Below are 24,952 nucleotides of genomic sequence, written 5' to 3'. Positions count from 1 at the left end.
TTTTCAGCACTTTAAGTTTTTCATGCCACACCCAACTGGCTTGCAAAGTTTCTGCTAAGGAATCAGCTGATAGCCTTATGAGAATTCCCCTGTACATGATTTAAAAAAAAAAAAAATATTGAGGTATAGTTCATTTACAATGTTGTGTTAGTTTTAGGTGTAAAGCAAACTGAATCTGCTATATGTATACATATATCCACTCTTTTTTATATTTTTTTTCCCAATAAAGGTCATTACAAAGTATTGAGTAGAGTCCCTTGTGCTATACAGTAGGTCCTTATTTAGTTCAGTTCAGTTCATTTGCTCAGTCGTGTCCAACTCTGCAACCCCATGAATCGCTGCATGCCAGGCCTCCTGTTCATCACTATCTCCCGGAGTTCACTCAGACTCATGCCCATTGAGTCCATGATGCCATCCAGCCATCTCATCCTCGGTCATTAGTTATCTATTTTATTTATTGTACTGTGCATATGTCAATCTCAATCTTCAATTTTACCCCTTCTTCCCTTACCCCCCAGTAACCATGAGTTTGTTTTCTACATCTGTAAATCTATTTTTATTTTATAGATAAGTTCATTTATAGCCTTTTTAAGATTTCACATATAATCAATAACATATGATATTTATCTTTGTATGCCTTACTTCACTTAATATGACAATGTCTAAGTCCATCCATGTTGCTACAAATGGCATTATTTCATTCTTTTTTGTGGCTGAGTAATATTCCGTTGTATATATGTACTATATATGTACCATATTTTCTTTATCTGGAGAAAACCATGCTTCAAAAAGATACATGCATCCCAGCATTCATCACAGCGCTATTTACCATAGCCAAGACATGGAAGCAAACAACGTCCCTCAGTAGAAGAATGGATAAAGAAGATGTACATGATTCTTTGTTTTTCTCTTGCTTCCTTAAAACTCTCTTTATCTTTGGCTTTTGCCCTTCTAATTATGATATGCCTTGGTGTGGATCTCTTTGGGTTCATCTCATATGGGGTTTTCTATGCTTCTTATTGGAGAAGGCAGTGGCACCCCACTCTAGTACTCTTGCCTGGAAAATCCCATGGATGGAGGAGCCTGGTGGTTTACCTTGCTATCTTTTTCCTTATTTAGTTTACGTATGTTTTCATCTGTAATTTCATCAAATACATTTTCTAGTACTTTCTCTCTCTCTTTCCTTTCTGGTACCCCTATAATGCAATTATTAGTATGCTTGATATTTTCCCAGAATTCCCTTAAATTATCATTATCTAAAGTTTTTTCTATTTTTTTTCTTTTCTTTTTGCAGTTCTGTTTGGGTGAGTTCCACTATTCTTTCAGATCACTTATGCATTCTTCTGTATCCCTTAATATGCTGCTAATTCCTTCTAGTGTATTTTTCATTTCAGTTATTGTATTCTTCAGCTTTGGGGCTTCCCAGGTGGTGTAGTGGTAAAAAATCTGCCTGCAATGAGGATACATGGGAGACATAGGTTTGATCCCTGGGTCAGAAACATCCCCTGGAGGAGGAAATGGGAACCCACTCCAGTATTCTTGCCTGAAAAAATCCCATGGACAGAGGAACCTGGTGGGCTACAATCCATGGGGTTGCAAAGACCCCCATGTCTGCAAAGAGTTAGATATGACTGAGCACACACACACATATATTCTTCAGCTATCACTGATTCTTTTAAATATTTTCTAGTTTAGTTTAAGTTCCAGTTGTGTTCATCTATTCTTTTTCTGAATTCTGTTAGCAATTTTATTACTATTGTCTTAAAATATTTAACTGTAAATATTTTACTAACAGGTAATATAAAATATTTAACAGGTAAATTGTTTATCTGTGCTTCATTAGAGTTTTATTCCCTGTGGTTTTATCTTATTCTTTCCTTTGAAATATATTCCTCTGTCTTTTCATTTTGTTTAACTTTCTATGTTCATATCTATGTAATTAGGTGAAGCAGTTATCTGTATGGATCTTGAAGATGTGTCCTTGTATGGGTAAATCCCTATGAAGTCTGCATGTGCCTAGGGGATTTGATGGGAGAGCTGGATCTGAAGTGAGCACAGATTGCATCTTCTAGTGGAATGTGCTGGCAGCTGCAGCCTTCCTGGGAGGTAGGTATGGAGCTGGAGGAGTTTGAACTAGAACCAGATATTAGTTGGGGCTTCTCTTAGGCTCAATGGCAGTTGCTGCCTGTCAGGGAGTGGGCCAGGGTCCAAGGAGCTGGAGCAGGAATTCTGAGGGAGTTGAGCTTCTCCACATTATGTTGAAGTCTCTGCCTTGTTTGGGGGTATGACTGAGGCCTGGGGTCTGAGGCTGCACTTCTAAGCTCTTTCTGCTTTTTCCCCAGTGTGTGCACCTTGGTTAGAAACTGGATTGAGTCCAGAGAGGTTGGAGCTACACTGTTGAGTTGGGTCTGTTTCTTTCCTGGTATGTGCCCATGTACCCACACATTGGCAATAGTGACCTCTGCTTTAGCAAGGAGTAGTGTTAGAACAGGATGTACTTGAGCAGTGGTCTGGTGTGGGCTGTGGCACACGGGCTTTCCTAGTAAGCCAGCCAGCAAAGCAGAAAGTTTTCAATCTGCTGCTGCTGCGCTTTGACTAGGAGCAAGCAAGTCTATGCACACGCTCTTTAAGAGCAGAGTCTCAGTCTTATAGTCCTCCAGTAAACCTTACTGCTTTTCAAACCAGCTTAGAGCGCTTGTTACTAGTGTTGGACCTCAGGGTTGGGGTACCTAATATGGGGTTCAAATCCCTCACTCCCTGGGAGGCTTTCAAATCCTGTGGTATCCCTCTTCTCTTCTGAGTCACACACTAGGGATACATGAATTGATTAAATCACTTCTTCTCCCCTCCTATCAGGTTCCTTGTGGTTTTTCTTTACAGATTTGGTGGTAGAAGATCCCTCCTGACAGTCTTCAAGAGTTAGCAAGAGATGCTCTCTATGTATTTGTAGTTTTGATGTGTTCATGGGAAGAGATGAGCTCAGTCTATTCCTATTCCATCATTTTGATCCCTCCTCCACATCACGATATGCCATTCTGATAATTTCTTTCACAGTCCTATTTCATTGGAAGATGGGTAACATTCAGTTGATTTAAATTTAATTAGTACTCTTTATGCTGGTTTTCTTTGTATAAGAATCTCTTTATGATTCCTTTTCTGAGAGTCCCATGGACAGAGGAGCCTGATGGGCTATAGTCCAAGGGGTCACAAAGAGTTTGATATGACTGAGCAACTAACACTTTCATGCTGGTTGTGATTGTCCTGTTATATTTCCTGAATTTTATGAAAGGGTTGTACATATTTGTGCATGTTAAAACAAGTATCCTACAGCTACATGTAGGGCCCTAGATGCATTAAAGCAGTCAGGTAATTATATCCTTTATATTTCATTTAAATTGCAATACATGATAGTTAAATCAATAATGAGAGACCTCATCTTAAGAAAGTAGAAAATAATAGAGAAAAACACATATCAAGCAGAATTAAGGATACATGGGAAATTAATTAAATTGAAGACAGAAAAAGCACAGAGAAGATAAAAATCAATGAAACTAAAAGCTATTTGTTTGTAATGATCAATTAAATAAAAGCCCTCTAGCATGATTTGCAGAGAAGAAGAGATAAAACAAAAATGACCAATAGCATAAAAGAAAGAGGAGAATATAATAATAGACCAAAAGTCATTATAAGGATGTTAAGAGAATTTTAGAAATAATTCTACACATAGAAATTCAGGGCTTCCCTAGTGTCACTAGTGGTAAAGAACCTGCCTGCCAACACAGGAGACATAAGAGATGCAGGTTTGATCCCTGTGTCAGGAAGATCCCCTGGAGGAGGAAATGGCAACCCACTCCAGTATTCTTGCCTGGGGAATACCATGGACTGTATAGTCCATGATGTCACAAAGAGTTCGACATGACTGAGCAACTTTCACCTTCATTTGGGTTTCCCTTCTAGCTCAGTTGGTAAGAATCTGCCTGCAATGCAGGTGACCTGGGTTCAGTCTCTGGGTTGGGAAGGTCCCCTGGAGAAGAAATGGCAGCACATTCCAATATTCTTGCCTGGAGAATCCCCATGGACAGAGGTGCCTGGTGGGCTATAGTCCATGGCATTGCAAAGAGCGGGACACGACTGAGTGACTGAACAAGAACAATATGTAAGTATATCCCCTGAGCATGAGGCCATAAATAAGTAAATAAATAAAGTTTTAAAAAGTAAGAAAAATGCATAAGTATAAAGTTGGAAGACAGAGGAAAATCCAGACGCCAATTTTAAAATTGTGTTTATGTAATGATGATTCCTACTCATACCCATTTACCATTAAAAGCTAAAATTCTTGGTAGTGAATTAGGAAAACAACTACAACAATATAGACTGTTAAGAGTTACTTTTATAATAAAAGTAAAAAAAAATTTGCTGGACAAATATATGTTGATCAAATGAAGAACATATTTTAAAGCAAAAACTACTGAGGAGATAAAAAGTATATATTCATAATGATAAAGGGAGACTAATAATAATATACAATATTAATTCATATTTACCTATCTAATAAAACCAATAATAAAAAATGAGTATGCAGAGAAATTGATATTTTTGGAAAACTAAAATAGCATTACTACTGAAGTATCTAAAAGAAATATAAGAAGAGAATATTAAAAACAGATTTAGTGTGATTTAAGTATTATGTAGATATCTGTGGTAGATTGAATAATGGCCCCAAAAAGATATGTTCAGGTCCTAAACACCCAGCACCTGTGCATGTGATTTTATTTAGAAATAAGGTCTTTGCATCTGTAATTAAGGATTTCAAGATGAGATTATCCTGGAGTTAGTCAGCCCTATACACAGTGACAATGTTCCTATATGAAACAGAAAAGGAAAAGACACTGAGACACATGGGGGGAAAGGTCATGTAAAGACAGAGAAAGAGATTGGAGTGATATATCTACAAAGCAAGGAATGCCAAAGATTGTTTGCTGTCACCAGAAGCTGGGAGAGGCAAGGAATGAATGGGCCCCTAGAGCCTTCAAAAGGAGTGTAGTCCTACCAGCATCTTGATTTTACACTTTTAGCTTCCATGATTGTAATTAAATCAATTTCTGTTGTTCTAAGCCACCCAGCTTGAGGTAGTTTGTGACAGCAAGTATAGGAGACTAACACAAATTTTGGTAGTGGGATTTAGGGCACTGTGATAACAAATACCTAAAAATGTGGAAGTACTTTGAAACTGGATAATGACTGGAGGCTGGAGTTATATCGAGGTACATGATAAGAAAAGTCTAGATGTTTTGGAAGTGATTGTTGGTAGAAATGTGGATGCTAAAGACTATTCTGGTTAAGGTTCAGAAGGAAGTGAAGAGTACTGTAAAGAAAGCTTCTATACATATGTCATCATGGACCAGATGGTAGAAATATGAATGTTAAGCATGTTTCCGATGAAGTCTCAGATGGAAGTTAAGATTATTGGAAACTATAGGAAAAGGTGATCCTTGTCCTAAAATGACAGAAAAGTCGACTGAATTGTGTTATATTTTGGGATGGAAAACAGAAATTATAAGTGATGAACCTGGTTATTTAGCTGAGATTTCCAGGCAAAGTGTTTCTCCTTGCTGCTTCTGGTAAAATGCAAGAGGAAAGAAATATATTGAAGAAAGACTGTTAAGTAAAAAGAAACAGCACTTGATGATTTGGGGCTATTCAAATTGCAAAAGATGCCAACGTTGGGAGATTCATTAATTGGAAAGAAGGTCAATTGTGTGGCTGGAAAACTTTACCAAAGAGATGAGGTGTATGACTCATGGATACAATCAGCAATCTCAGTAGAAGTCAGGGATAAAGATAGTTACCCAGGAATGATCTTTGATGAGCCCTCGTGTCTAATGGAGTGGGCCCCCTTCACACACACAGAAGACTGATAAGATTTTAAAAAATCTTGTATTAGCAGAAACATTGCCTGCCTGGACTAAAGGGGACAGAGACAGAAAGAACTAAGTGAAAGAAAGCAGCTGGCCTTTCAAAAAATTTCAAGCAAGAAATGGACTGGTATAGCCAGTTGGTAGCAAACATGTACTACCTTTCAAGAAAAAGAAAGAATGACTCTGAGGGAAGCCACAGATGCAGAAACAGAGGTCATAGAGACAGGAGCAAAATACATTAAGAATATAACAAACTTCCTTGACATGGGAAAGAGGAACTATTTTCAAAGAAGAGTAGTGGTATACTTAATATTGCTTATTTCCTGTACAAACCCTGGAGATATAGCCACTGGAAAATAGGAAGAAAACACTGCCATTAAAAAGAGGGGAAAAAACCCACTAATGCCCTTTTTTGAAATTGCCTGAAATGATTATTTCCTCAAGCCATGTTATTCCCTATATAAATTAACTATACATTGGAATCATGGGATTTAAACATTAACTCAATGATTGAGTAATATTAATGATGGTGTTATTGAAATAATTTACCCTAATGCCCCATATTTGCACTGCAAAAATATATCTGTCCAAAGTTTCAAAAAGTTCCTGTGAGGTTTTCAGGTCACTTTTCTCTAGATGTCCATTATTTATTAATGGTTTTTAGAATTCTGATTAATGCAGTGAGACTTGAAAAAATAAATACATGGAAAAATATTGTATTAGAAGAAACCAACATGTTCTTATTTGTCGATAACTTGAATGAAACCTGGAAAATCTAAAAGAATCATCTACAAAACCATGTCACTCTGATTTGTGTTAATTTACATGCTCATATGATAAGTGACTGAACAATAACAATAATGATACCAGCAAAATTCCAACAAAATTTGTTCTAAAACACAGTAATATTCTTCTCAAAATTAATTTTTAAAAAATCATGTGAGGTTTTAAAAATTAAAAAAATACTAGAGCAATAGGAGTAATCTGCTGTAGAAGATGTTGGACTATGGTTATTATATTAATAATTTCAGTGAAATAGACATATCCTAAAAATCAACCTAATTATGTCATATATATAGGAAGTTGATATAAAAAATCATGCATCCCAAAATATTAATAACACACTAATGGGGAATTATCTAATGATTAGTATTAGGATAATTGGATAGTACCTTTGGGGGAAAAATTTGATTTAAAAAGTCTGTTTAGATAATTATTTTATATCAACTCCAAGAAACTCCAGAAGAATTAAGCATTACCTATTACATCATGCCATAGAACAGCTAGCAGAAAATAGAATAAGATCTTTGGATAGATGATAACTTTCCACAATTTGAAGTAATAAATGTTTAAAGGGGAAGATTGACGAATTCAATTACATAAAGTGTGAAAGTGGCTCAGTCATGTCCAGCTCTTTGCCACCCCATGAACTGTAGCCTGCCAGGCTCCTCTGTCCATGGAATTCTCCAGGCCAGAATACTGGAGTGGGTAGCCATATGCTTCTCCAGGATATCTCCCCAACTCAAGCATCAAACCCAGGTCTCCCGCATTGCAGGTGAATTCTTTACTGACTGAGCCACCAGGGAAGCCCATTGTGAAACATTTATTAAATGGAACACATAAAATGAAAATAAAAGAACTATATGCTAGTATCAAGTATTGTAGATAAAAAATTAACATCAGTAATGAACAAAAAGAGGATTATAAATCATAAGAATATAATTAAGATGCCAGTGAGTAAAGGGAATCAACAATCAGTAAAACAGAAAAGAAAAACCAGAGAGGGAACATATGGAAAAATGTTCAGCCTTACTAAAAGGTTAAGCAATGCAATTGAAACAATAATGAGGTGCCATTTACACCTATTAAATTAGGAAAGTTGAGCCTATCAAACTAGGCAATGCTAAGTCGCTTCAGTGGTGTCCAACTCTTTGCAATCCCATGGACTGTAGCCTGCCAGGCTCCTTTGTCCATGGGATTCTCCAGGCAAGAAGACTGGAGTGGGTTGCCATTTCCTTCTTTGGGGAATCCTCCCCAAAACTAGGCAAACCTGTGGTTAAATTAATGCACCCTAGCCTTGTTGATGGCAGGATTCCCTGGTGGCTCAGTTGGTAAAGAATCCACCTGCAATGCAGGAGACCTGGTTTCAATCCCTGGGTTGGGAAGATTCCCTGGAGGAGGGCATGGCAACCCACTCCAGTGTTCTTGCCTGGAGACTCCCCATGAACAGAGGAGCCTGGTGGGCTACAGTCCATGAGGTTGCAAAGAGTCAGACACAACTGAGCAACTAAGCACAGCACAGCACAGCCTTGGTGATGGCAGTGCAAACTGGTATAATATGTAAAGCAATTTGGCAATATATATAAAGAACCATAAGTTTTTAACCACTTGTTTTACACTTGGGAACTGAGCCTAAGGAAATATTTGTTAGTGAATTATCTATAATAGCAGAAAATTGGAACCCAGATACATGTCCAAAAAGAGCTGAATGAGTAAACAAATTATAGCACAGAAATTAGGCACTAAATTATAATTGTAAATATGTAATACCATGGGAAATACATATAAGACATTATTAAATTAAAAAAAGTGAAAGTGAAGTCGCTCAGTCCTGTCCAACTCTTTGCGACCCCATAGACTGTAGCCTACCAGGCTCCTCTGTCCATGGGATTTTCCAGGCAAGAGTACTGGAGTGGGTTGCCATTGCCTTCTCCAGAGGATCTTCCTGACCAAGGGATCGAACCTGGGTCTCCCGCATTGTAGGCAGACGCTTTACCGTCTGAGCCACCAGGGAGGATATCATTTAGAGGATAATAATGATATACATAAAAATATGAAAGTATAGATGTGGATTTAACAAGTATCTAACATCTTGAATTTTATACTTGGGAGTTGTGTCTAGTATTCAGTTATGTATATATTGTCATTTCTGGTCAAGATATAAAAATCTGAAAACCAACATTTAAGCTTTGTAAATATTCACATTAAACAGAAGAATAACACATTCTCTAACATATTCTCTTTCCTGCTGTAAGCTGTTGTTAGCTATATGTCTTGCCAATGAACATTAGAAATATCTCAATGAAAACATAATCATTTCTAAGTATCAGTGGAAGCATTTTTCATTATCTTCAACTTAGTGCTTCAACATGTTGTTTGGCAGTATTAATTAAAACACCATTTTTATGAGTTGAGTGGAAACTTGGTTGTTTGATCATGGCCTGTTGATTTTGGCAATAGTTTAACAAAGGAGTTGCAACTTATATAGTTTATTTTAAAGGTGTGAATTAGTCTTTACTTTTTTCTCTTTGGAATATTCATTTTTAGTGATGTGAAAATGTGAACTTAATATGTGCAAAGTAGCAGAACTCTTGGTGGCATGCATGGAAACATTTGATCCATACCATTTGATTTGTAACATGAGGTGAGGTTAGGTGAGGTGAAGTCGCTCAGTCGTGTCCGACTCTTTGCAACCCCATGGACTATAGCCTACCAGCCTTCTCCGTCCATGGGATTCTCCAGGCAAGAATACTGGAGTGGGTTACCATTTCCTTCTCCAGGGGATCTTCCCGACCCAGGGATTGAACCCGGGTCTCCCGCATTGGAGGCAGACGCTTTAACCTCTGAGCCACCAGGGAAGCCCATAGTATTAGCTATTTAAAAGAGGACTCCTTTAATCTCTAGAAATATACTTTAAAGCAGACAGAACATTCAGTTGAATGACACATTTAACACATTAAAAACATTGTTTTCCTTTAATTTTTAAATAGAACAACAACAAAAGTAGCCTATTTGTAGTTTTTAACCTATGACAACATTTATGGCAGCTCTGGTACAATTCTATGCCTACTAGTTTCAGACCCACCATCTCAACTGTCCTCAGCTCTTTCTGCTGCAAGTAAAGTTGTTGATAGATTCATGAGATAGTTAGCATGTAAGTGTCTTTCAGAGAAGAAATGAAACAAACAATGGAAGGAAAAAGAGAGAAAGCAGCATTATATACTTGTTAAAAGATATGGTCAGTTTTCATTCTAATCCCAAAGAAAGGCAATGCCAAAGAATGCTCAAACTACCGCTAATTGCACTCATCTCACACGCTTGTAAAGTAATGCTCAAAGTTCTCCAAGCCAGGCTTCAGCAATACGTGAACCGTGAACTTCCTGATGTTCAAGCTGGTTTTAGAAAAGGCAGAGGAACCAGACATCAAATTGCCAACATCCTCTGGATCATCAAAAAAGCAAGAGAGTTCCAGAAAAACATCTATTTCTACTTCATTGACTATGCCAAAGCCTTTGACTGTGTGAATCACAATAAACTGTGGAAAATTCTGAAAGAGATGGGAATACCAGACCACCTGACCTGCAACTTGAGAAACCTATATGCAGGTCAGGAGGCAACAGTTAGAACTGGACATGGAACAACAGACTGGTTCCAAATAGGAAAAGGAGTACGTCAAGGCTGTATATTGTCACCCTGCTTATTTAACTTATATGCAGAGTACATCATGAGAAACGCTGGACTGGAAGAAACACAAGCTGGAATCAAGATTGCTGGGAGAAATATCAATAACCTCAGATATGCAGATGACACCACCCTTACGGCAGAAAGTGAAGAGGAACTAAAAAGCCTCTTGATGAAACTGAAAGTGGAGAGGGAAAAAGTTGGCTTAAAGCTCAACATTCAGAAAACGAAGATCATGGCATCTGGTCCCATCACTTCATGGGGAATAGATGGGGAAACAGTGGAAACAGTGTCAGACTTTATTTTTTTGGGCTCCAAAATCACTGCAGATGGTGACTGCAGCCATGAAATTAAAAGACGCTTACTCCTTGGAAGAAAAGTCATGACCAACCTAGACAGTATATTGAAAAGCAGAGACATTACTTTGCTGACTAAGGTCCGTCTAGTCAAGGCTATGGTTTTTCCTGTGGTCATGTATGGATGTGAGAGTTGGACTGTGAAGAAGGCTGAGTGCCAAAGAATTGATGCTTTTGAACTGTGGTGTTGGAGAAGACTCTTGAGAGTCCCTTGGACTGCAAGGAGATCCAACCAGTCCATTCTGAAGGAGATCAACCCTGGGATTTCTTTGGAAGGAATGATGCTAAAGCTGAAACTCCAGTACTTTGGCCACCTCATGCGAAGAGTTGACTCATTGGAAAAGACTGTGATGCTGGGAGGGATTGGGGGCAGGAGGAGAAGGGGACAACTGAGGATGAGATGGCTGGATGGCATCGCGGACTCGATGGACGTGAGTTTGAGTGAACTCCGGGAGATGGTGATGGACAGGGAGGCCTGGCGTGCTGCGATTCATGAGGTTGCAAAGAGTCGGACATGACTAAGCGACTGAACTGAACTAAACTGAACTGAAAAGATATGGATTCTGAAGCTACATTGCTGCAATACAAATGGTATCTCTTCATTTTAATTGCTATTTGGCCTTGGACAAATTACACTTTCTCACCAATATTTTACAGATTCAGTGAAAAAGGTTTTGTTCTGTCTAGCTGCATTTTTCACAGTTTAACCTTAATTGTTCTTTCATTTCTCTAAACCTCAGTTCATTATCAGTGAAATACACCTAATATACCCTGGAAATATGCTTTCTGTTATCACGAAAGAAAGGTACCTATAGTTAACGAAACTATATTATTCACTTAAAATTTTTCTGTCAAGGTAGATTTTATGTTAAATTTTCTTATCACAAATGAAAAAAAATTAAAAAGTGAATAGGAGGTGATGGATATGCTTATGGCCTTCATTGTGGTAATAGTTTCATAGGTATATACTTATCTACAAATTCACTGAGTTGTATACATTAATTATGTATAGTTTTTCACATGCCAATCATACCTAAAGTGTTTTTTTAAGTATCTGTTTAGAAGTATTCCACAAGTTTTCATATGAAAAATTTTTATTATACAGTTTTAATTTAAAATTCTTATTATGAATTCTTCTTTGGTAGAATTTTAGCAACATGTTTTTAAATTTCCAAATGTATAGGGTTTTGACCATTTCATTGTGGTTATAGAACATGATCTGTATGATACAAAATCTTAAAGTGTTTTGAGTGTGCTATGTGATATGATCAATTTTTCAAATATTTCATGTGTATTTAGAAGATGGTGTGTTTGAAACTGTTGGGCACAGGATTCTATATGTGTATTCCTTAAATTAAGTGCATTAATTGTGTCATTTAAATATTTTATATTTTTGCTATTTTAATTTTATCTCTTGGTCTATTGATATTTGAGAGAGGTTTATTGATATCTCCTACTATGATAAAACAAGTATCATTTTTTATTTAGTTTTATCAATTATGTCTTTATACATTCAAGGCTATATTATTAGGCATTACAAGTTTAGATTTTTTATATCTCCCTGATGAATAAAACCTGTTATCATTATGAGTATTCTTTGGCCCTAATAATAATGTCATTCACCTTGATAGTTTTGATATTCACATAGTTACTCCCGCTTTCCTTTGGTTAGTATTTCCTAATATGCCTCAGTTTGCTGTTATCCTTGTCATCTCCCAAATTTTAGCTCTTGGTATCAGTATCTACACCCAGGACATCCTGAGAATTTATATTCTATTATTATTCAGCTCTCAAATTTTAGCTCACTGGTATTCTCTTTCTTTTATAGTTTGCTTTGGCGCATGGTGATTTCATTTAGTTAAGGCTCAAAAATACATTTAAATAATATGTATTTGTTTTCATTTATCTAGTATACAAATGTAGTATTTAGAATATCTTATTTGGTATTTTGCCAGAAGCAGATGTTCTAGCTAGACTTTTGACTTTAGTAATAATCTAAATAAGCTACTTTCTTAAAGCATATGCCCATAGGAGGCATTTTAAATCTCTTATGGTACTTCTTTTTTTAAAGTTGAAAACAGTGTAAAAATCTTCTCAATATAGAAGTCCATCACCAATGTTGCATTTATGAGCTAGCCCATGGATTCCATGTGTGCTCTGCTTTCCCTGTGTTCCACCCCTTGCCTTCAGTTCAGTTCAGTTCAGTTGTTCAGTCATGTCCGACTCTTTGCAATCCCATGAACCGCAGCATGTCAGGCCTCTCTGTCGGTCGTCAACTCCCAGAGTGCACCCAAACTCATGTGCCATGAGTTGGTGATGCCATCTAACCATCTCATCCTCTGTCGTCCCCTCCTCCTCCTGCCTTCAATCTTTTCCAACATTAGGGTCTTTTCAAATGAGTCAGTTCTTCGTATCAGGTGGCCAAAATATTGGAGTTTCAGCTTCAACATCAGTCCTTCCAATGAATGCCCAGGACTGATTTCCTTTAGGATGGACTGGTTGGATCTCCTTGCAGTACAAGGGACTCTCACCACAGTTCAAAAGCATCACTTCTGCTGCACTCAGCTTTCTTTATAGTCTAACTCTCATGTCCATCCATACATGACTACCAGAAAAACTATAGCCTTGACTAGGCGGACCTTTGTTGACAAAGAAATATCTCTGCTTTTTAATATGCTGTCTAGGTTGGTCATAACTTTCCTTCTAAGGAGTAAGCATCTTTTAATTTCATGGCTGCAGTCACCATCTGCAGTGATTTTGGAGCCCAAAAAAATAAAGTCAGCCACTGTTTCCACTGTTCTTCATCTATTTGCCATGAAGTCATGGGACTGGATGCCATGATCTTAGTTTTCTGAATGTTGAGCTTTAAGCCAACTTTTTCACTCTCCTCTTTCACTTTCATCAAGAGGCTCTCTACCTCTTGCCTACTGCATCCTATTACCTATAGTGAAAATCAGTTCAGTTCAGTTGCTCAGTCGTGTCCGACTCTTTGCGACCCCATGAATCACAGCACGCCAGACCTCCCTGTCCATCACCAACTCCTGGAGTTCACTCAGACATGTCCATCGAGTCAGTGATGCCATCCAGCCATCTCATCCTCTGTCGTCCCCTTCTCCTCCTGTCCCCAATCCCTCCCAGCATCACAGTCTTTTCCAGTGAGTCAACTCTTCACATGAGATGGCCAAAGTATTGGAATTTCAGCTTCAACATCAGTCCTTCCAATGAGCACCCAGGACTGAGCTCCTTTAGGATGGACAAGCTGGATCTCTTTGCAGTCCATGGGACTCTCAAGAGTCTTCTCCAACACGACAGTTCAAAAGCATCAATTCTTCGGTGCTCAGCTTTCTTCACAGTCTCACTCTCACATCCATACATGACCACTGGAAAAACCATTGCCTTGACTAGACGGACCTTTGTTGGCAAAGCAAAATTTTTATGGCAGTCCTCTGAGTTATCAGTCTGAGTCATGTTCAAAGGTGTGTTCCTGAAATCTATTAAATATTAGAATAATATCTGTATCACTGGATAATACTATGTTTTAAATACTCAAGCTATTTATTTAATTGTTGCAATTTGAGATTTGAGCTAGAATTATGCTGTCTAATACAGAAGCCACTAGCTACATGTGGTTACTGAACACCTGAAATGTGGCTAGTTAGCATGATATGAAAACACACCAAGGGTCCATCAACAGGTGAAGAGATAAAGAAAATGTGCTATATACACACAATGGAATATTATTCAGCCTCATAAGAGAAGGAAATCCTGACAATTTTGACAACAAGAGTAAACCTGGAGGGCATTATGCTAAGTGAAAAAAGCCAGTTAAAGGACAGATACTGAATGATTCTACTTACATATGTTAGGTAAAATAGTCAAACTCATATTAATACCTACTTCAAATATCTTGAAATAATTTTATATCACTAAACTGAAATCATTTATTATACTTACTGATAGATTTTATTATTTAATATGCTTGCTATTATTAGATAATTTAATTATTTAATATATCAATAAATAAGCACATTGTTTTACTATATGAGTCACATTATTACTGGATAGAACTGGGATTAAAATCATAACACATTAGACTAGACTCTGAATTTTTAACTTAGAACTTATGAATGGACTTTGGGAAGTCTGTAACCTTTCTTGAAATTATATGCAAAATCGTGTGAGATTGTACATATAGGTCCCACTCCAGTACTCTTGCCTGGAAAATCCCATGGATGGAGGAGCCTGGAAGGCTGCAGTCCATGGGTCGCTGAAGGTCAGACAGGACTAAGTGACTTCACTTTCACTTTTCACTGTCATGCATTGGAGAAGGAAATGGCAACCCATTCCAGTGTTCTTGCCTGGAAAATCCCAGGGATGGAGGAGCCTGGTGGGCTGCTGTCTATGGGGTTGCACAGAGTCTGACACAACTGAAGTGATTTAGCAGCAGCAGCAGCATACATATAGGTATTTCTTTTTCATCAAGTTCACGAAGTGTTGCAAGGTTTCTGCTGATTAGATTAAGAACAATTAGCCTAGATTGCAAAACTTAGTGATTTTGTATAGCCACAAACCAAATCATACAACGTGGACATTCTAAAATACATCTTAAAATTGGTTATAAGTTTAGAAATTCATGTATTCATTCAATTAATACTTATTGCATACCTACCAGAGTAGCAATTACTGCAGTTACCTTTCATTTCCAGTAACATGTGATTGCATAGCACATCTTTTTTTGTGACAGGGGATATAGAAGTGAATGGTCAGATTCCGGGTTGTCAATAATGATATGGATATCTCAAATTCATGTCAATGTTAGTCAGTCAAGCTAACACTTATATAATGTCTCAAAAAGAGAATTATGCAGTGTGATGGGAAGAGAACAAAAGGAAGTTTCCTGATGGAGAACTGAAAAGGCACGTGTATTGAAACTTAGTTTTAGACAATGCCTTTTAAATAATACAACTCAGAATTCCCTGTGCTTTATTCTTTTTGAAGTGCTTTTACATACATTATCTGATTTGTTCATTTGATTTTCACAATAAGCCTATGTACCTAAACAAGGCAGATAGTACTACCTCCATTTGGTTTATGTAGCAGAGGCTTGAATCCTTCTCAAATGTCAGAGAGAAGCTTCTCCAGTCAGCTCAGAAGCAAAAAGTAGCTGCAATATTAGTTTTCTCTTTTCCCCTAATTTCCTCTATATACTCTTAAATTTTAAAAATGGACTTCTATCTGCCTAAGTGTGTCAGCTCATTTACTTGTTTTCTGAGCTTTCTTTTTGCCTCAAGCTCCAGTCTGAGATTTGCTCCAAAGATAAACATACAAGGAGGTCTACAGATAAATGTTTTGCTCCAGACAGAGGGGTATACTTAGCTAGAAATAGAGATTTCTACCAGATTTAGACTAGATTTACTGGGCACTGAAGTAGGTAATAAAGCAAAGTTGACATTAATAATTTTTTTAAAAATATCCAAAGATAGGAGAGGAAAAAAAAGAAATGAGGATGTTTAGAAAATGCTGTGACTTACTCCCCCGAACCTCCCTTTGGTAATGACAGCCCTCAACTTTCAGCCATCTTTGGGAACTTCTTTGGTTACCTTTCCCAAGATCATCTTCCCTTCCTTAGGTGGCCTGTCTCCAATGACTGATGGATATCATGGCTTGATCATCCTGCCCTAGCTCAAAACAGCTACAGAGGACCATTTCATCTTCACAACACCCAGATGGGTTGGTTGGGGCTTCCACTGCGGCTGTTTCACAGCTCAACCTTCTTCTTTTGGCAAATTCTTATTTTTTACCTTCACTTCCACAGTTCTTGTCCCCAGTATCATTCCTTAATAAGCCTGCTAGGTTCTAGTTTTTCAAGCATCTGGTTCCTGGAGAGCTAACCTAGTATAGCTAAGGCCAGGAGTAGTCTTAGAAAGCAAATTTTGGGATGGGATTTTAGTACTGTATCGCCTGCTGTCTGGCTGTCAATGAGACTTCTATCAGTGATCATAGATGGTGCTCTGGTGTCTCCTGGCACAGGCTAATGATATAATTGTTAAAAACTTTTACATGTGGTAAGTTGGGATCGTATGTTATTAGAAAATGATTTAATGGGATATATCAGGTTTTTGAGAATAATGGGAGGAGATACTAACTGAAGAGTATTGAAATTTGGTTATCTAGTTAAGCTCAATTGATACTTTGGGGAAAAATACAAGAAAACGTTTAACATGATTAATTGAACATTATTGACTAAGTGTGAATGCCAGAAGGCCTTCTTGACTGTGTTTAAAAGCACTCTATTCTCCTTAAGCAGAAGGGTAGAGAAAGCTCAGAACGAGACTTAGGAGTTAATTGTAAGAATAGCAGAGTTTCAGAGAAGTTAAAGTTTCAACCAAGGCAGGTCTGCTTTAAAAGTTAAGGACTGTGACTGGGAAAGAATGGGACTTTGACACATGGGATGGGAAGATCTGGATTGATGCTCCTGAAAGTCTTGAATCTACAGATTGCCCTGAATCCTGTGAACATGTAGAAGAGGGCCACTCCTTCCCATGAAGACCTGGTATTTCCTTCTTGTTTGGAGACAGTGCAGAAGCCTCTCCTTTACAAGACAGCGTGTGTTCCTTTCATCTTCTCCCACATTTCATCCTGGCCACTAAACTTATGACTTGGGTTATGTTTCAACTTAAGCTGGTTAAGAATGTGACGACCTAGTAAAGGAGAAAGGGGACAGGAATAAATACATATTTTTGGTATAAATTTGCTTCTTCTGCCTGCAGGGCCTCAGCCATCATTGTTATGCAAAGGCTTACAGAAAGTTTGATCCACCATGAGATACCACATAACAACTGCATTGGACCAACTGATCAATTTTACAGCAAAGATATTGTGGGAGAAATACCTTTATATGATACTGTGTTACAACTGAAAGAATACTTGGGTCTTGGAACCAAGGTAAGAAAGTACAATTGGCCACAGTTACCATCAGACTTAGGGGACAGTTTGGGAATTTATACCTTCCATCCATGAAACCCAGGGATCTGGGGGTTTAGAGGTCCTGTTCCCTAAAGGACTGGACAAGGCAATGGCACCCCACTCCAGTACTCTTGCCTGGAAAATCCCATAGAGAATGTCTCTGCTAGGGTATAAAATAAAAGCTCCATTGAACTATAAGCTATGAGCTTGACAAGAAAAAGATCTGAGTTCAGGGAATAGACTGTGGTAGATACCATGATTCACCACCAAGTCCCCCTCCAGGAATGTAGATCTTATTACCCCAGCTGCTGGGAATGCCTTCAGCAGACAGCTACCAGTTATCACCCACCTTTTAGGATTGTCTCAGCTGAAGTGAGTTACCCTCCTTGAGATCACATCTTCTTCCTGAGCAGTTAACATCTAGTGACTGACTGGTACAGAGGCATAAAGTCCTGACCCTCTTGTCCTACCTTTGATTGGCTCTGGAAGACCATCCTATCTTTTTTTTTTTTTAATAAAAAAGTTAAAAATCTATTAACTTTTTATTATTTTTCTTGGTTATGATTAATTTTTTTTGTTTTGTATTGTGGTAGAATTGATTAACAAACAGCATTGTGATAGTTTCAGATGAACAGCAAAGGGACTCAGCCATCCATGTACATGTATCCATTCCCCTGCAAACCCCTCTCCCATCCAGGCTGTTACATAACACTGAGCAGAGTTCCATGTGCTATACAGTAGGTCCTTGGTGATCCATTTTAAATATAGCAGTGTGTCCACGTTGATCCCAAACTCCCCAACTATGCTTTCCCTCCGTCCTTCCCCTCAGGAACCACAGGTTCATTCTCAGGTGAGTCTGTTTCTGTTTTGTCATTTCATCTCCATAGAGCTCTTTAGAGTCAGCTGAGACTTCCATCTAGGCTGCTCAACCTCTCCCACTGCCCACTCCTACTTCTCATCTTTTCTGTAGGTAGTTGATGTTAAAAGCATTCCCTAAATCTTCCCTTATGTTTTATAACATATAACACTGTTTTACAATCTGCTTCCAAAGAAAGTCAGCTTGTAACAGAGAGTAATTATAAATCAAGAGAGATAAGATGATATGTTACTTCCATTTAAACAGGAAATACAGGAGAGAAAAGCTAATACATCATGAGTAATTATTTCATGTAGTTCTTGCAATAACACTATGAAGCAATATGGAAAAAAAAATGTTAGTTTTATTACAAATTTAAGCCTTGAGAAGTGAACTTACATGATCAGAATTACATAGTTTGTTACAGAGCTGAACTAGGGTAAGCGCTGATGAGGAACAGTTCTTTTATTCAATTTCAAATGTTAATTACTGAGTGCCCTCTAAATATCTGGTAATTTATACAGAAAATTAATATGATTATCTATATTTTATAGATAAATGAACTTAAAAAGATCAAGCAGCTTAATCAAACAATTAGTCATAGATCAAACAACTAGTCATCAAAATCAAACAACTGGTAAGTTGTAGAGCTGAGATTTAAACTCAGGTCTCTCTTACTCTAGTCCAGAGCCTTTTCTATTAGATCACAGTTAACTGCCTCTGATTAAACTTTCCATATTTTTCAAAGGAAATGTTATTCAGTTTGGGTTTAGTGGTGTTTAACCTGGATACATTTCTTGATTACAGATCCAGTTACTAGAGTTCTCAAGGTGTGTGGTGAGGAGGTATATAGGTATATGAACACCTGTAGTAACATTTCAAAATACATATTCAAAACTCTGATACAGTTTTATCTTTGGAGACTGAATAGAAATATTGTTTTCATAAATGCTATAGAAAACAAAGCTTAACAACTTCCTTGGCTACTGGAAATATGCCAAAAATAGCAAAAATTGTCTATGTACACATAAGGGGAATGAATTTCAGAATTTTCAAGCAGAGAGATGAAATTTTACATTTATTAAAAGCTTTTCAAAACATTGAAGAATGCTACTTTATATCATTGTGCTTTCACTTTTAGATAAGCTGACACAGCTTGCATGAAAATTTCACAAGACAAAATTAAGTACCATGTGGGTAATTAGTCAATGTTATATCTAATGTTACATCATGTATGTCAAATGTACCTCTTTATATTCTGATAGTAATTAATCCATTCAACAAGTATGTGTTAAGTTATATGCTGAGCCCAGAACTAAGTGATATAGATACATGAGTGAAATGATCCATGATCTTTCTGTCCTTGTGTCTTCCCTGCGGTTATGCTTTATATATAAAAGTCTTTACAACTGAATTTGCTTAGCTCAAGGGCTATTCTTTTGACTTCTGTATTCCTCATTGAATAGTATAAAACTTTAACCTTTGTAAGTCTTGGACTTACTGTGTTCTATAATTTCTCCAAAGACAGAAAAGCAGGGTTAAGCAAAACACCAAAAAAAATCTAAGATTCTCTAGTTCCCCCACAAAGACCTAAGAAAACAATAAAATCAAACAGTAATTCTCATGAACATGAAGAAATTGGTTCAGGAAAAATTGATTCAGGAAAAAATCTAAATAAATTGCCAAGATTAACAGAAATGGATAATTACATTTTTTGGTGTGTCAGCTATACATGATCAGTGAAATTACCAGTACCCAGCACATGTTAGAAGGTGCCCTTTTTCCACCAATCAGATCTGACAATTTTCTTATATTTTTAAATAAAGAAAGGTGTGCGTTCTGACATACAGGATTTGAGATAAAACAGTAATCTAATTATAAAATTACTGTGTTTCCTATTTATTGTAGACTATAGAGTAGGGAGAATAGAAATAATATACTCTTCTGCTTTCAGAACATTTGAGGCAAGTATATTCATACTGCCATGCAGTTGTGGAATAGCTGCAGGAAGGAGATTTATCTGACAAGCAATATGATTAGACAGGTTGACTCCAGCTGTGAATTTGCAGCAGCTAGAGAATTTAGTGGAGCAGTTCTAAATTCAACCTGCACATGTTCTTAGAGAAGTTATTGTGTCTCATCAGATAGATCTTCTTTGGTTCAAGCTGGCCTTTGTGGTCTACCCTAATGATACAGTGTTGTAATGATTTTGCCTTCACAAACTATACATTTAGAGACTATGAAGATCACGTTATTCTGTTATTTCTTGAGTTTTCCTAACTCTCATTCACTGACTTTATGGGTTTTTTGTTTTGTTTTGTTTTTTACCTTTTGCACATTCTCCACATACATATAACTGATGGTCAGATGTCACATCATCTCAGAAAGAGATTTGTATAGCTTTATTTATACATTGACAATGTTGTACATTTGCCTTTCAACATTAGCTAGTTAATTTTAACTTTAGAATGAAATTATATCTAATGAGAAATATGTAGAAAAGACATGCTCAGAAAATGACTCTAGAGAGACATGGACACTTTAGAAGAGCTTAGGTTAAATTGAATTTATTGATATTGTAAGCATTTATTGTATATCAACAGTTTAAATGCACTCAGACGAGATTTTAGAGTCCAACTGTACCCTATTCATGCATACAGATTTTAAAACTCTAAAGAGAGAAAGTATAATATATATTAAGTTGTTTCATCTTTTCCTCACTTTATGTCTCTTGGGCTTTCAATTTCCTGCTTGTCTCAATAAATAACCTTAGCTGAAAATTTGATATATTCCCAAGAACATTATTTTGAAAGCAGTTCACCCATTTAGGAGTATAATGCTGACTGTTGCCTTGGTTTAAAGCAAAAGAAACAGAAAAAATAAATTTTAAAAATATGGCATAACATGCCAGGGTATAAGTTGAAGAGATGGAAAGCATTGGATTGCATGTTATCAGTTCAGTTCAGTTGCTCAGTCGTGTCCGACTCTTTGCGACCCCATGAATCGCAGCACACCAGGCCTCCCTGTCCATCACCATCTCCCGGAGTTCACTCAAACTCACGTCCATCGAGTCCGCGATGCCACCCAGCCATCTCATCCTCGGTCGTCCCCTTCTCCTCCTGCCCCCAATCCCTCCCAGCATCACAGTCTTTTCCAATGAGTCAACTCTTCGCATGAGGTGGCCAAAGTACTGGAGGTTCAGCTTTAGCATCATTCCCTCCAAAGAAATCCCAGGGCTGATCTCCTTCAGAATGGACTGGTTGGATCTCCTTGCAGTCCAAGGGACTCTCAAGAGTCTTCTCCAACACCACAGTTCAAAAGCATCAATTCTTCAGTGCTAAGCCTTCTTCACAGTCCAACTCTCACATCCATACATGACCACAGGAAAAACCATAGTCTTGACTAGATGGACCTTAGCCGGCAAAGTAATGTCTCTGCTTTTGAATATACTATTTAGGCTGGTTATAACTTTTCTTCCAAGGAGTAAGCATCTTTTAATTTCATGGCTACAGTCACCATCTGCAGTGATTTTGGAGCCCAAAATAATAAAGTTTGACACTGTTTCCATTGCTTCCCCATCTATTTCCCATGAAGTGGTGGGACCTGATGCCATGATCTTCGTTTTCTGAATGTTGAGCTTTAGGCCAACTTTTTCACTCTCCACTTTCACTTTCATCAAGAGGCTTTTTAGTTCCTCTTCACTTTCTGCCATAAGTGTGGTGTCATCTGCATATCTGAGGTTATTGATAGTTCTCCCGGCAATCTTGATTCCAGCTTGTGCTTCTTCCAGCCCAGCGTTTCTCATGATGTACTCTGCATATAAGTTAAATAAGCAGGGTGACGATACACAGCCTTGACGTACTCCTCTTCCTATTTGGAACCAGTCTGTTGTTCCATGTCCAGTTCTAACTGCTGCTTCCTGACCTGCAAAGAGATTTTTCAAGAGGCAGGTCAGATGGTCTGGTATTCCCATCTCTTTCAGAATTTTCCACATTTTATTGTGATCCACACAGTCAAAGGCTTTGGAATAGTCAATAAAGCAGAAGTAAGTGATTTTCTGAAACTCTCTTGCTTTTTCCATGATCCAGCGGATGTTGGCAATTTGATCTCTGGTTCCTCTGCCTTTTCTAAAACCAGCTTGAATATCAGGAAGTTCACGGTTCACGTATTGCTGAAGCCTGGCTTGGAGAATTTTGAGCATTACTTTACTAGCATGTGAGATGAGCGCCATTGTGTGGTAGTTTGAGCATTCTTTTGCATTGCCTTTCTTTGGAATTTGAATGAAAACTGACCTTCTCCAGTCCTGTGGCCACTGCTGAGTTTTCCAAATTTGCTGACATATTGAGTGCAGCACTTTCACGGCATCATCTTTCAGGATATGAAATAGCTCAACTGGAATTCCATCACCCCCACTAGCTTTGTTTGTAGCGATGCTTTCCAAAGCCCACTTGACTTCACATTCCAGGATGTCTGGCTCTAGATTAGTGATCACATCATCATGATTATCTGGCTCGTGAAGATCTTTTTTGTATAGTTCTTCTGTGTATTCTTGCCATCGCTTCTTAATATCTTCTGCTTCTGTTAGGTCCAGACCATTTCTGTCCTTTATCAAGCCCATCTTTGCATGAAATATTCCCTTGGTATCTCTAATTTTCTTGAAGAGATCTCTAGTCTTTCCCATTCTGTTGTTTCTCTTCTTTTCACAGCTATTTGTAAGGCCTCCCCAGACAGCCATTTTGCTTTTTTGCATTTCTTTTCCATGGGGATGGTCTTGATCTCTGTCTCCTGTACAATGTCACAAACCTCATTCCATAGTTTATCAGGCACATTTCTATGAGATCTAGGCCCTTAAGTCTATTTCTCACTTAAGTCATACCTGAATGGTCTAGTGGTTTTCCTTACTTTCTTCAATTTGAGTCTGAATTTAGTAATAAGGAGTTCATGATCTGAGCCACAGTCAGCTTCTGGTCTTGCTTTTGTTGACTGTATAGAGTTTCTCCATCTTTGGCTGCAAAGAGTAGAATCAATCTGATTTCGGTGTTGACCATGTGGTGATGTCCATGTGTCAAGTCTTCTCTTGTGTTGTTGGAAGAGGGTGTTTGCTATGACCAGTGCATTTTCTTGGTGAAACTCTATTAGTCTTTGCCCTGCTTCATTCCGCATTGCAAGGCCAAATTTGCCTGTTACTCCAGGTGTTTCTTGACTTCCTACTTTCCAACTCTTAGCGACCCCATGGACTGTAGTCTACCAGGCTCTTCCATCCATGGGATTTTCCAGGCAAGCGTACTGGAGTGGGGTGCCATTGCCTTTTCCATGAAACCAAACTATCAACCAGTTACTTTATCATTTAGGACCAAATTGCCTTATGGCAAATTAATTGTGTGGAAAAACTGCTGTGGCAAAGATTTGTAATAATAGTGCACACTAATAATTGTTCTCAATTGATTTCTTAGGTTACCTATCACATCTTCTCCCCTTAATAATACACATTTAATCATGAGATTTTTTTCCTGCCAGTGTCAAAAATTATATATTGGTTAGCATAGCAGGATCTCCTAAAATCTGATAGAGCAGAAATCACTTAAAGAATTTTCATTAGAACATTAACATATTTAAATTATAACTCTTGTGTGATTCCATAGCAATTGTGATATTAGAAATGAAATTTCATCAGTATGTGTAAAATAGAAATCATACTTGAAATATGAGCATGTTGTACATGATAAAAAGAGTACTATTTCTCAAAATAAAAAAAAAAATAAATGAATGATGATGGAACATTTCTTGAGACCCCCTGCTTTCTATGGGAAAGACAGTAAGACTTGGAAGAACAGAATAAAAGCATTTATAATTCAAAATATGTCCAAAATATCAGGATGATTTGTTACTCGAAAAAAATCTTATACTACATCCCGAATATCTATATTGAAAAATGGGTAGCATATACTTTCTGTCTTAAAGTTATGGGTGATTGCTCTAAAATTGAAACTGACTGCTTGCATATACAATTGAACCAGTAAGATAGAGTTGTAATATTTAAAATGTCTGATTTTAAGAAGTGCTAATGGGGGCTTCCCAGGTGGCACTAGCAGTAGATAACCTGCCGGCCAAAAGCTGGAGACTTAACAGACATGGGTTAGATTCCTGGGTTGGGAAGATCCCCTGGAGAAGAAAATGGCAACATGCTCGAGTATTCTTGCCTGGGAAATCCCATGGACAGAGGAGCCTGGCAGGCTACAGTCCGTGCCTATGTGCATGCTAAGCCACTTTATTCTTGTCTGACTCTTTGCGACCCTATGGACTATAGCCCTCCAGGTTCTTCTGATCATGGGAATCATGATCCAGGCAAGAATACTGGAGTGGGTTTCCATGCCTTCCTCCAGCTGGTCTTCCTG

This window comes from Capricornis sumatraensis, chromosome X (assembly GCF_032405125.1).
Source record: "Capricornis sumatraensis isolate serow.1 chromosome X, serow.2, whole genome shotgun sequence".
NCBI lineage: Eukaryota > Metazoa > Chordata > Mammalia > Artiodactyla > Bovidae > Capricornis > Capricornis sumatraensis.
Note: the sequence above shows the minus strand (reverse complement) of the source record.